Source organism: Cnephaeus nilssonii (assembly GCF_951640355.1).
Source record: "Cnephaeus nilssonii genome assembly, chromosome: 1".
NCBI lineage: Eukaryota > Metazoa > Chordata > Mammalia > Chiroptera > Vespertilionidae > Cnephaeus > Cnephaeus nilssonii.
The window spans coordinates 82,103,199-82,115,663 of record NC_137072.1 but is presented as its reverse complement, the minus strand read 5'-3'; positions in this window follow the sequence as shown (position 1 = coordinate 82,115,663).

Here is a 12,465-nt window from a genome sequence, read left to right as displayed (position 1 = left end):
TTTTGTGCATGGAATGATGGCCTAACCAACTGAGCCACACCAGCAAGAAAAACTAAGTTATTAGAAATTTTTTTGTTATGATGTCACAACCAAAAATCATTCTCAAATTCAATTTTGCATTATGTCACTCAGATAAGTTAGGTGGTAGTGTAGTTTCAAACAAAATTTCAATGTGCTGAACATGTTGTCAGTTTATTCTTATTTATGCTTGATATCTAGTGTTTTCTGGAGGAGCAAAGAGCCTCTTTTCATGGTAGTCCCTCAGGGTTATGAAGCAAGAGCAAAGCCCTTTCCAATATACACCTTTAAAACTAGATAGTTTGAAATTATTAACCATATATAGTTTACAATATGTCCATATGAAATGAAGAGATGGTTATATATTTTATCAAATAAAATAGGGTAAACTAAAATGTGTTTTTAAATCATTTAAGTTAAAAATAAATCCATCAATAACAACGTGAAGAGGTGGGAGAGTGCTATTATGTACCAAAGAATATGTAGAGGTTGATATTTAAGGCAGGCTGCTACATACGTGGAGGGTCTAGTATCCCTTCAGTGAACTAAAATCCCAAATGACAGCATAGTAAAATAAGCCAATATTTGGGAGAAAGAAAGATGACACCAGAAGGGAGGATTTCAGAAAGACTTTTTTAATTGAAAGTAGATGGTGAATAGTATCCTATACAATAAAAGCCTAATATGCAAATTGACCAACGGCAGAATGATCTGTGTAAAGACCAGTTGCTATGATGAGCACTGACCACCAGGGGTCAGACACTCAACATAGGTGCTGCCCCCAGCCCATAGGCCCCAGGCCAGCTATGGTGGGTGCCAGTGGGGGTCCCCCTGATTGCCCTGCTGGTTACCCTGCAGATGGAGGCAACCAGCGGCAGTGGGGGGCAGGGCCAGTTAGCAGGTGGTACCAGGCAAGCCAAGGTGGGTGCCAGCAGGGGGCCCCCTGATTGCTCCTCTGGTCTCCCCACAGATCAGCCCTGCCTGATTGCTGGTCAGGCCTAGGGACCCTACCCATGCATGCATTTCATGCATCAGGCCTCTGGTTAGAAATAAGACTTGTAGCAGCAGTGTGATCAACTGAAAAATAGCACCCCCCCAAAAAAAAAAAAAAATCAGTTCTTAAGCCGAGGAACATAGAAATGTTACCTTATAAGTTGAAAAGGTATTTGCAGATGTAATTAAGTTAAGGATCTCAACACAGGGCAATCATCCTGGATTATAAGAATAGAGCCTAAATACACTTACAATAGAAGATTTTACATACACCCACCTGCAAGTGCCCCTGTGCGCACGTGCACACACACACATACACACACACACAAATATGAAGTGGAGTAAAAAGGATTTCACTATGCCAGCCTGAAAGTTTGGAATGATGTGACATAAGACAAGGAATGCCAGCAGTCATCAGAAAGGTTAAGAAGAAAGGAGCAGATTCTCCACACAATCTCCAGGGGGAACCCTACTGACACCTTGATATTAGCCCAGTGACACTGATACCAGTCTTCCTGCCTCAGAATTATAAAGGAATCTACCTAATAAAAGAGTAACATGCTAATTGACCGTACCTTCACGACACCCACCAGCCAATCAGGAGTGAGTATGCAAATTAACCCAACAAAGATGGCGGGTTAATTTGCATACACAGGTGCCCAGAGGCTGAGGGCGGGACGGGACGCTTGCGTTGTCACCGTGGCGATGATGCAGGCATTCCACACCACCCCAAGTCGCTCCAGGCCTCTGGGCAGCATGGGAAGGCGGTAAGTCAGCTCCGGGCAGAACTAAGGCAGTGCAGGCAGCCAGGGGAAGGAAGGTCCATTCTTACACGAATCTTCGTGCATCGGGCCTCTAGTAACTTTATGTTGTTTTCAGCCTTCATTTTATGATAATTTGTAATGGTAGTCACAGGAGACTAATATAAGCATCATACATACTAGTAAAATAGGTATTAATACTGCATAGATAATGATTATTCAGATGGGTTATAAAAACTCAGAAATATGCTATTTTGACCTTGCCATTTAGAAAACAAGCTCTGAGCTGCACAGTAACATGGCTGAAGCAAGCAAAGACTGTGTGAACCCTTTAGAGATGAGGTTTTTGACAGGCAGAGTTTATTTTTTATATCTATCTAATAATAGAGTAGTATGCAAATCATCACTCCGCTACACTCACAAGCCACGCCCACCAGCCACGCCCACCATTCAATCTGAGTGAGTATGCAATTAAACTGAAAACATGGCGGCAGCCCCGCCCCCCAACCTCTCCAGGTCTCTGGGAGTTGGAGAAGTCAGGCGCCAGCGCCTGAGGCTGGCTGCAGCCACAGAGACCAAGAAGCCGCCTGCCCCATGATCCCAGGCTGCAGCCAGCCTCAGAAGCCTCAGGTCCGCCTGCCCAATGTCCTGGGGAGACGGAGAAACTGGGCTCCAGCGTCTGAGGCTGGCTGCAGCCACGGAGACCAAGAAGCCACCTGCCCCATGATCCCAGGCCTCAGCCAGCCTCAGAAGCCTTAGGTCCGCCTGCCTCACATCCACCTGCCCCACGTCCTGGGAAGACGGAGAAACTGGGCCCTGCGCCTGAGGCTGGGTGCGGCCGGGAGACAAAGAAGCTGCCCATCCCATGATCCCAGGCTGCAGCCAGCCTCAGAAGCCTCAGGTCCACCCGCCCCATGTCCTGGGGAGACGGAGAAACCGGGCCCCAGCACCTGAGGCTGGCTGCAGCCACGGAGACCAAGAAGCTGCCTTCCCCGTGATCTCAGGCCTCAGCCAGCTGGAGAAGCGGTTCACCCCACATCCTGGGGGAGACAAGAAACCAGGTGCCAGTGCCTGAGGCTGGCTGCAGCCTGGGAGATGAAGAAGCCGCCTGCCCTGTGATCCCAGGCTGCAGCCAGCAGCAGAAACCTCAGGTCCGCCTGTCCCACCTCCTGGGGGAGAATGAGAAACCCGGCCTCAGCGCCTGAGGCTGGCTGCGACCTGGGAGATGAAGAAGCCGCCTGCCTGGTGATCCCAAGCCACAGCCAGCTGGAGAAGCCGCCCTCCCCACATCCTGGGGGAGACAAGAAACCGGGTGCCAGTACCTGAGGGTGGATGCGATCTGGGAGATGAAGAAGCCACTTGCCCTATGATCCCAGGCTACAGCCAGCTGGAGAAGCTTTCCACCCGCCCCACGTCTTGGGAGAGATGGAGAAACCGGGCACCAGTACCTGAGGCTGGCTGCAGCCCGGGAGATGGAGAAGCCGCCCACCCTGCGGTCCTGGGCACCAGTAACTGCGGCTGGCTGTGGCCTGGGAGACAAAGAAGCCGCCCACCCTGCAGTCCTGGGTGCCAGCACTTGCAGCTGCAGCACAGGCGAAGCCCCCTGTCCACCATCCCCTAAGGCTGCAGCCAGCCTGGGCGTCTATGGCTGACCAGAGGGAGAGAAGCCCGGATCCTGGGTGCCTGTGGTCAGCTGGAGGAGGGAATCCTGGGTACCAGGTGTGGGCCGAGGCAGAGGTAGTTAGGGGCAATCAAGCCAGCAGGGGAGCAGTTAGGGACAATCAGGCTGGTAGGCAGAAGCAGTTAGGGGCAATCAGGCAGGCAGGTGAGCGGTTAGGAGCCAGCAGTTCTGAATTGTGAGAGGGATGTCCAACTGCTGGTTATCCCATGAGGGGTCCCAGATTGGAGAGGGTGCAGGCCAGGCTGAGGGACACACTCCCCGCTGCCCCCCCCGTGCACGAATTTCGTGCACCGGGCCTCTAGTACATTAATAATATTAAATTATATTATTTCTAGAAAAATTAGAGTAGTTATTTATAGAAAGTCCCATTAATTAATTGTTTCCATTTTGGAATTTTTTTCCCCTGTTTTTCAAAAGAAACATCTGAGTGACAGCTATCCTCATATCTATTCAAAACTAGTTGAATTTCTGAAAAACAGGAAGCAAAATTTATCAAAAAGAGATTTTAAAACCCTTTATCCATGCTAAAATGTTAGGGAAATGGTCACAACCTCATACTACAAATTTAGAACATTATCTTCCAGATAAACTACTGTTTAATTTCAATTAAAAAAGGATGCCTGACAATGGAGTTGACAAGGCTGTCATTTAATGATATGGGTAGCTAGAGGGATAAGTAGGTTTACAGCATAACAAAAATGTCCAATTTTAAAGTAACTTCATGAGGATAATTACATTTCAAAATTAACATATTAGGTGGGCAATTTAATATACAACTGAGCAGTTCAGTAAAAATGTATCTTTGGGCACTTTGGTATGTGGTTATGGTTTGCCCTGGAACTAGGAAGAGAGTATATGCAGAGAAGAGAAGGTGGTCTCATGAGAAGACCATGCATTATGCCAATACTTAATATTGGCAATTAGGTGTGGCTAAAATTAACTTTGCCCAAACAAAAGAACAAAAAGAAAGAGATGCATGGAAATAAAATGTAGTAAACAGAAAGGAAAGATAGCAGATATCATACAAAAATAAATGAAAATTGGGGGAAAGGGATATTTTGTGCATATTTACATTTCTACTCTAAGTTACAAAAATACCCAAGCTAGAAACTCTACTTAAAAAAAACACACACAAATAAAAAAACAAAATAGTGGACTATGATGAAGACTAAGCTTGGCAAACTAATGGAATTAATTAGGAAGAAAAAAACACAATTGGATACCACAAAGTAGAAATAAAATAGAAAAGAAAGAATCAACAGTGTAGAAAGACAAATTAATTCCATGGAGGACAGACATAAGAAAATCAGACATAATGTGGTAGCACAGGGCAAAGAAAGCCATCCAATTTACAGGAAAAATACAATAAAGAGGACAGACAGGAGAGATCTGAAGTAGTGATACTGTACTCTAGTTTACCTGAAAAAAAGAACAAAGGCAATGAAACAGGAAATATTCAAGCAAAAACAGAAATAGCAATGAAGTAAAGGAAAACTAGAATCTTTATAAAAAATATGTGCATTTCTCTCAGGCAACAATAAAATAAATTTGACAATGGCAATTTGCATTTTTGCTCATAGGTCTTCATTACTCTGTGTTCACAGCCTTTGTTTATGTGACTTTGTAGTTTTGAGTTTTTGTTGTTGTTTCCTTTTTTTAAAAAAAGAATGTTTTTATTGATTTAAGAGAGGAAGGGAGAGGGAGATAGAGATAGAAACATCAATGATGGGAGAGAATCAGTAATCGGCTGCCTCCTTCACACCCCACACCAGGGATATAGATCACAACCTGGGCATGTGCCCTGACCAAGAATTGAACTGTGATCTCCTGGTTCATAGGTCAACACTCAATCACTGAGTCACAGAGGCCAGGGCTGTTGTTTTGTCATTGAAGTTAGAGTTTACTTCACTGCTCACTGATGATGGACTTGTCCATGATTGTTATTTTGACCACAGCTATGTGTTAGGAAAAGGAAGTGCACAAACCCTAAGCATATCACGTTTCCTCTAGCTTCTCTTGAGCTTTTTCCATCCTTGTGAGAAGATCTTCTGTGCCCTAATGTCCATGCCTCTCATTGGCATCCCTCAATCCCTAACTCACTCAATGTTCCAGAGGAAATAATAAACACGGGGACAAACATAGTCTCAACGTATAACTTGGAGCCATGCCCAGCTGACCCCAGCTTATATCAACCAGCCCCCTGGCAAACACACTGACCTGTGATCTTATATCGGTAATTGTCTAAAATCAATGAATTTTTAGATGATTTCTTGCATGACTTTTTTTGTGTGTGTGTGGAAATAGGTAACATATGCATCGGCCAATAAGGAAATGATGTTCCACTGGCTCAATTAAATTCAATTTAAAGAAATAATATACTTTGGGAAAATGTATGGTGGCACAGGCACTTAGCATATTAAAAAACACACAATAAATTTCTAGGCAAAATGAATAAGCATAGAAAGAAGTTATTAACCTTTAAGAACAAAAATTATTCAGTAATCTAATCTTCGGACTCTCAGTAACATTGGGTGACTCCAAAGTTTATTTATAAGACAGTGGCTAGAGAAATGTTTAACAGTTAATCAAATCATTCAATCCCCCTTTTTCAGAACACTGCAATGACTTGCATCAGACTTAAATTAAAATCCAAGCTACTTTTCCCTAAGTGATCTGAGCCATAGCTACCTCTCTAACCTCTTATAGAACAGTAGAGGCCTGTTGCACAAAATTCATGCACAGGTGGGGTCCCTAGACCTGGCCAGTGATCAGGGACAATCAGGTTCCGCACTTCCCTGTCTCCCCACCTCCTCCTTCCCTCACCTCCTGCTTCCACCACCATCCACCGCAGTTCCCTGTCCCAGCCCGGGGCCCGGCTCCGGTTGGTTGATCAGGGACTGCTGGCTGAGGGGAAGGGACATGGGATGTTGGCTGGCCAGCCCCACCCCCAATCAGGGGGGGGGGCGATCGGGAGCCAGGCCGGCAGAGAGGAGGGGCCGCAGTAGGTTTGGGGGGACCTTTTGGGGCCCCAATCATGCCAGTTGGCTGCTGCAGTGCACATCATAGCGAACGGTCGTTCCAGTCATTCCGGATATTCCATCATCCTGGCCCCTTGGCTTTAATATACAGATACTCCATCTGGTGATTTTCTCTGCCCAGACTGGTCTCCACATTATTCTTAGCAAAGCCAAGGGTTTTTAAAGTCCCAGAATATTTGCATTTGCTGTTTCCTCTGCTTAGGTGCTCTCCTGTCTGATAGTAGATTACTTATTCTCAGATGCCTGTCCTGAATATACTTCCAAAAAATAGCATGGAGCTCTATCAAAGTTGAGGCTCTTGATGCTTGTGTACTGCTGTATAACCAGCATCTGAAAATGCCTCAGAAAGGAAATACTCAATAGATTATGGACAGATTTTAATATATTAATCAAAGAGTACTAGAATCAAACAATATCCAAATAATTGAAAATAAAGTCTCCAACCTCTTTGTGGAAGCATATATTCTATATAATCTCCAAATAAAAACTACTTTATGTCACCATCTACTAGTATAGGACTGAACAATAAACACAAATAAAAACCACAGAAACAGAACCAAAAGTATTAAAGTGATTGGGGGTAGCTTTGAACCTTGTGATTAATACAGAATTATGTTAATTTAACTGTGATAATTGTGGACATGAAGTTATATTAAACTTGTGAAAAATTTACCATCTAATGCAAAATTTATGATGATTTATCTACAAAAAGTCTGATGGAAAAATCTCAAATATAAAAAAAGTAATGTGAGAAGGGTGGCAGGAGAAGGCATACAAAATTTATTTAGTTTCTATAAAGAGAGTCATTACTCTTTGCTTGGTTTCTGAAGTTAATATATCAAGAATAAGAATTACAAATTTGATATAAACGTATAAATAAAATTCTGCTAAAGAACAGACAGCATTCTATAATTCTCAGGTAATCATTAGGAAACATAGATAAAACAATAATACAAGCCATAAAGCACATGCTAGAAAACAAAGGCAATTGCTAGGAAATAGTAAAAAACAGAAAATCAAATAAGATGACAGGAATGAAACCAAAATTACATGTCAAATCAATACATGGAAATGTAATAAAATTATATGCAGTGTTATAAAATTAAATTCAACTATATAGGGTTATAAAATTCTACTGTTTATTGCTTACAAATAGACACAAATACAACCAAGTGATTTAAAATACTTGAATGTAAAAGAATGAGAGAGATATGGGGGAAATGCAAGTAAAAAGATAACAGAGGCCACAATGTTAAATGATGTCAGAAAATAAATTAAAAGTAAAATGTAAATAGTAGCAAAATACATAAAACAAAAATGCTAAAAATACAAGAATGATAGAAAAATGTATTTGTCTTCTCTGATAATACGAGGAGACAGAAAAAGGGGACGTAGAAACTATACATAGACATATTTCAATCTAAATTAAGAAAATTGCCCAGCCTGCATGGCTCAGTGGTTGAACGTCAACTCATGAATTGGGAGATCATGGTTCAATTCCTAGTCAGGGAACATGCCCAGGTTGCAGGCCCGATTCCCAATGTGAGGAGTGCAGGAGGCAGCCGATCAATGATTGTCTCTCATCATTGATGTTTCTGTCTCTCTTTCCCTTTCCCTTCCTCTCTGAAATCATTAAAAATATATTTAAAAGAAGAAAGAAAATAAAATAGCAAAGATAAAGAAGACCTCTATAAAAATCTAAGAACATTAGAATTAGGACAGACTACATCATCAACAATTAAACAACAACAATAGGAAATATACAAAGCTTTATGAAAAGGGACCCAGCACACATAAAATAAAGCAAAAACAGAATTGTGGCATATTTAGAAGATAACTAAAAATCTATGAAACATGGCCAAAGTTGTACTCAGAGGAAAATGTGTAGGCTTCCACATTTTCATTACTAAAAGGAGTAAAATATATATAAACTAACTCAGGTATTTTAAAAGAGAACACAAAAATAAGTTAAAGAATGTGCAAGGAGAATGGTGGTTAAAAGTTACAAATAAAATATTGTACAAAGATATAATAAATGTGGGGAAAATAACTTTCAGTTAAATTAGATAGTTTACATTAATCCAACAAATATGTCCCTAACCCCATTTTTGGTTCTTGAATATGTTAATGTTGCCAGTGGGTTACAGTCAAGGGCCAGCCAACTCTCAAGGAACAGCTGATCCCAATCTTATCCAAATTCTTCCAGAGAGTATGAGGTATAAGAAAAAATTTTTCAACTACTTGAAGAAGCCAATATATCCTTCAAACTAAGTGTATACCAAAACAACAAAACCACAACAAAGATTTTAAAACACATGCACACAAAAAAAAGCCACAAAGAAATCATGAACAGAGTTTAAAATATCCTAATTAAATATTTGTCTTTTGACCAAACTTGATTATTAAACCCTTTGTGATTAACAAATTGTCAGGGAAAATTTAAAGTTAAACATTAGTCTTCTTAAATTTTAAAATAATAAATATCTTACTTAAGTTCAAAAACAGACATTTTGTCCTTCTCACTGAAATATCCAAAGACCACAGTTTAAGTTAAATTTCAATTCAAAACCATTTCCCGATTCTTTTTCCTGTGGAGTCCCACATAGGTTCTTTCTGAAAGCTCGTGTTCTTGGTGCAGCTACAGTCTGTGCTGTTTGGTTTGGTAACTGGTAAAGTTCCTTCAGAGCCTGAAATTGTTTTGGTTCAACAAGAAGCCTGTAATGGCTCTAATTATATTTTTAAGCTACCAAATTTAAGTATAAAATGCAGTATATTTTTCAAATAGATGCAGTCCTGTAGCCACTATAGCAATCAGGATATATAACATTTATGTCACGCCAAAAGTCTCCCCTGGAGAACTTTTAAATGAACCTTTGAATCCCAGTAACCACTCAACTGCTTTCTATTCCTATTATAGTTTTGACACTCTAGAATTTTGTCTAAATGGAATGATAACAACGTATGTAGATTTTGTGTCTGTCTTCTTCCTCTTTTAAAATGCATCCATGTTGTTTCTTGTTTTCAGGTGTACATAGCCCCAAGCAGTAACCAAGCCAAAGCTCCACCAACTGGCCAATAAATAAACAAATCCTCATACATTTATACAAGGGAATCACTCCTGTTTTAAAGAGACCAAAATATTAAGAAACAAGATCATCAGAGAACTCGGCACGTAACCACCAGATTTGGGAAAGAAAGCCATCCTGGTCCTAGGCCAGCTGTGCCAGGACTCAGTACTTAGTCTTAGTAAAGTCCTGGACTGTGTTATTCATAGGGGAGGGAAGGAGTGGATACAGAAATGTATCTTTGGTTTTAGCCAAAATTCAGGAAGAGCAGGCAGTCTGGAACACCGAGCAGTCTGTGCCAGCTGTCTGGAATCCATGATGAATTCATTAACATTCAATTAGGAAGAGTCCCAACAAGAACTTAATTGTGTTGCAGCACATTTACCACATCTACAGGCCAACCGTTCTGTGACATCCGCCTCAGAGGCAAGGTCCCCACATTTGTATCAGGTGGAGAATCAGGCTCAGCAGATTGCTAAACCAAAGCTGCTGTTCCTGAAACCTGTGCTGCAGCAGGAAGAAACTGGGGGTGGAGTGTACTTTCCCCACCATTTTCAATACCATGGATTGTTCAGGAATGGTCTCTCTGGGTACAGGCAGTATCTGCATACCCACCAACCATAATTTCCTCACCTTAAAATACAGTCTAATATTTTTGCAGAGTATTTTTTATTCTTGAGCTGTGGACAAGTCTCTATATCCCTGCACAGAATCCTCCACGGCCCAAAAATGCAGAATGGAATTTGATTCAGTGTATTTAGTCATGTCTACATAAGCCTAGCTTTAACAATTTAAAGCTAGAAATTCCCCTGTGCTCTAAAGAACAAGCAAACTCAGATCCTTGCATTTTAACTGCAGTAGAAACTGTTCTGCACATAAATGCATAAAAAGACTGGAAATATCCATTTCCTTGCAATCAAATCTTTGCTTCAGCCAAACATTCCAAAAAAAAATTCCTGCACCTGTATTGCAAGCCAGCAATAGCCTGCAACATAACACTGCCTACGCCTGCAAAAGTGGCCTTGGGATTGTGAATATGCTATCCTGGTCAACTATAGCCCAGTTTGGGAGAAGTCACCTATGACTTCTAATCATTTTCTAATTGAAATTTCCCTTCATCTGTGCTCACTTCCTAAGGCCTCTGCAATACCATATATGAGATGCTCTTTCAGCCCCGTAGAAGCCACTGAGGCATCCTTCCTTTTGTATTTGCATTAGCACACATAAACCCATTTAACTTTGTGCAACGCCTTGACATTCCTGAGGAGCCCAACACCTTTCAGAAGGTTCAAGTACCTTTGCCTTCCTCCCTGTTTTTATAAACTGTCACTCAGTTGTGGACAAAGACTCCATAAGCAGGAGGCACCACCAAATTAAACATACCACATAGCCCATGGCATGAAAGTTGTAGTCCATATGCTACAAGAAATCATAAAGGCAAACCTCTACTCAAAACTTAAAGTATAAGGCCTGGCACAGGGCCCGGCTCCTCACAAAGCCCTCCCTGCACAGTCTGTGTTGTCCTGTTTCACCATGTCTCTAGTCTTGCAGAAGATACTGGTGTCTTCAACAGGGTACTTCATAAATAGCTGCACTTTCCCTGGTGAGGTTCTAAAACTATATTAAAAATTCAAAAAGAGGAACTGATTAGGTGGAAGATAAAATATGACCATTCTTTTTCATGGCAATTGGATTGGAAAATATAGTTAGTATGGAATCTAAATGGGCCTTTTAACTGAACTCAAGCATGAAGGAATTAAACCCAGGAACTAACATCAGAACAAGGAAGTGGTCTCCATGTAGGTAAAATGGGTTCCTGTGTTGTTACGAGAAAGGAATTTCAAAGCGCACACAGGTTGGAGATTAAGCTACTGGCAAGATTTATTGGGGTGAAGGGAAATTATACACCCTTGGGGATGGAGAGGGAAGGCAGGTTTTAGTAGCGACTGCTCTGCAATCCCTGATAATCCTCCATACATTTTCTTGGTTTTTGGAAATGAGCAGCCTTTCTTTCAAACTAACCAATTTCTTTCCAGGCTCTTCAGAGGATTGTGGTGGGCCCTCCCGCTAACCGGTCCCTTTTCTGCATCTGCTGAGGTTTTGTGTCCCTTAGCCAATTTGATCCTTTTCCCAGATTTTCCAGGCTACACTCCGCCCCTTTGCGTCACCATTTTGGCTACTACTGTGCAGGCTTCAGTTTTGCTTCCTCATCTGGTTTCCTGTGCATGCATTTAGCAAAGGATTTCCCCCTTTATTGTGTATTCCTCCCAGATTACACCAGCTACCAGGCCGGTTGTCCCGCAGGAGTTTGCAAAATGATTCTCCCTGCCCTGTGGGGAATTGTTAAGGGAGGAAGTCCCTTCATCTGAGCATGCCGCACCTTCCTAGTGAGTCAGGCTTCATGTCTGACTCTACTTCCCAGTAGATAGGTTTAATGTCTGACTCCATTTGCTCCCTTCCTTTACTAATAACTAGCAAGATACCGACACTAACAGTCTGAACAAGACGCATGTGTAGCAGAAAGATGCAGAGAACAATCCATGATTTCTACTGACACACAGATGGCAAGAGAAAGAAGACAGAGCCTGGGCTAAGCATACCCAATGTTTCATTCTAAATTCCTAATCAGCTAAGTCACTCTAGCTCCTCCAGGGAGGACTGATTAACGGGGAAACAAATGGCAAGAATCTTGCTGCTATTGGAGTTCCATTCATACAGAAGAAATTATCATAATTGGAGATAACTTATTCCAACGTGTTTCAACGAATGTATCTCACAATAACTTCTTTTAGAAATAATAGATTTGTGGTATATTAGTTGTGTTATCAAAAGTTCTGGCAAAATTGAAAAGTCAAACTTTTATATATTTTTGGTTTGAGATGATCAAAATTAGGCTGTACTTTTACAAT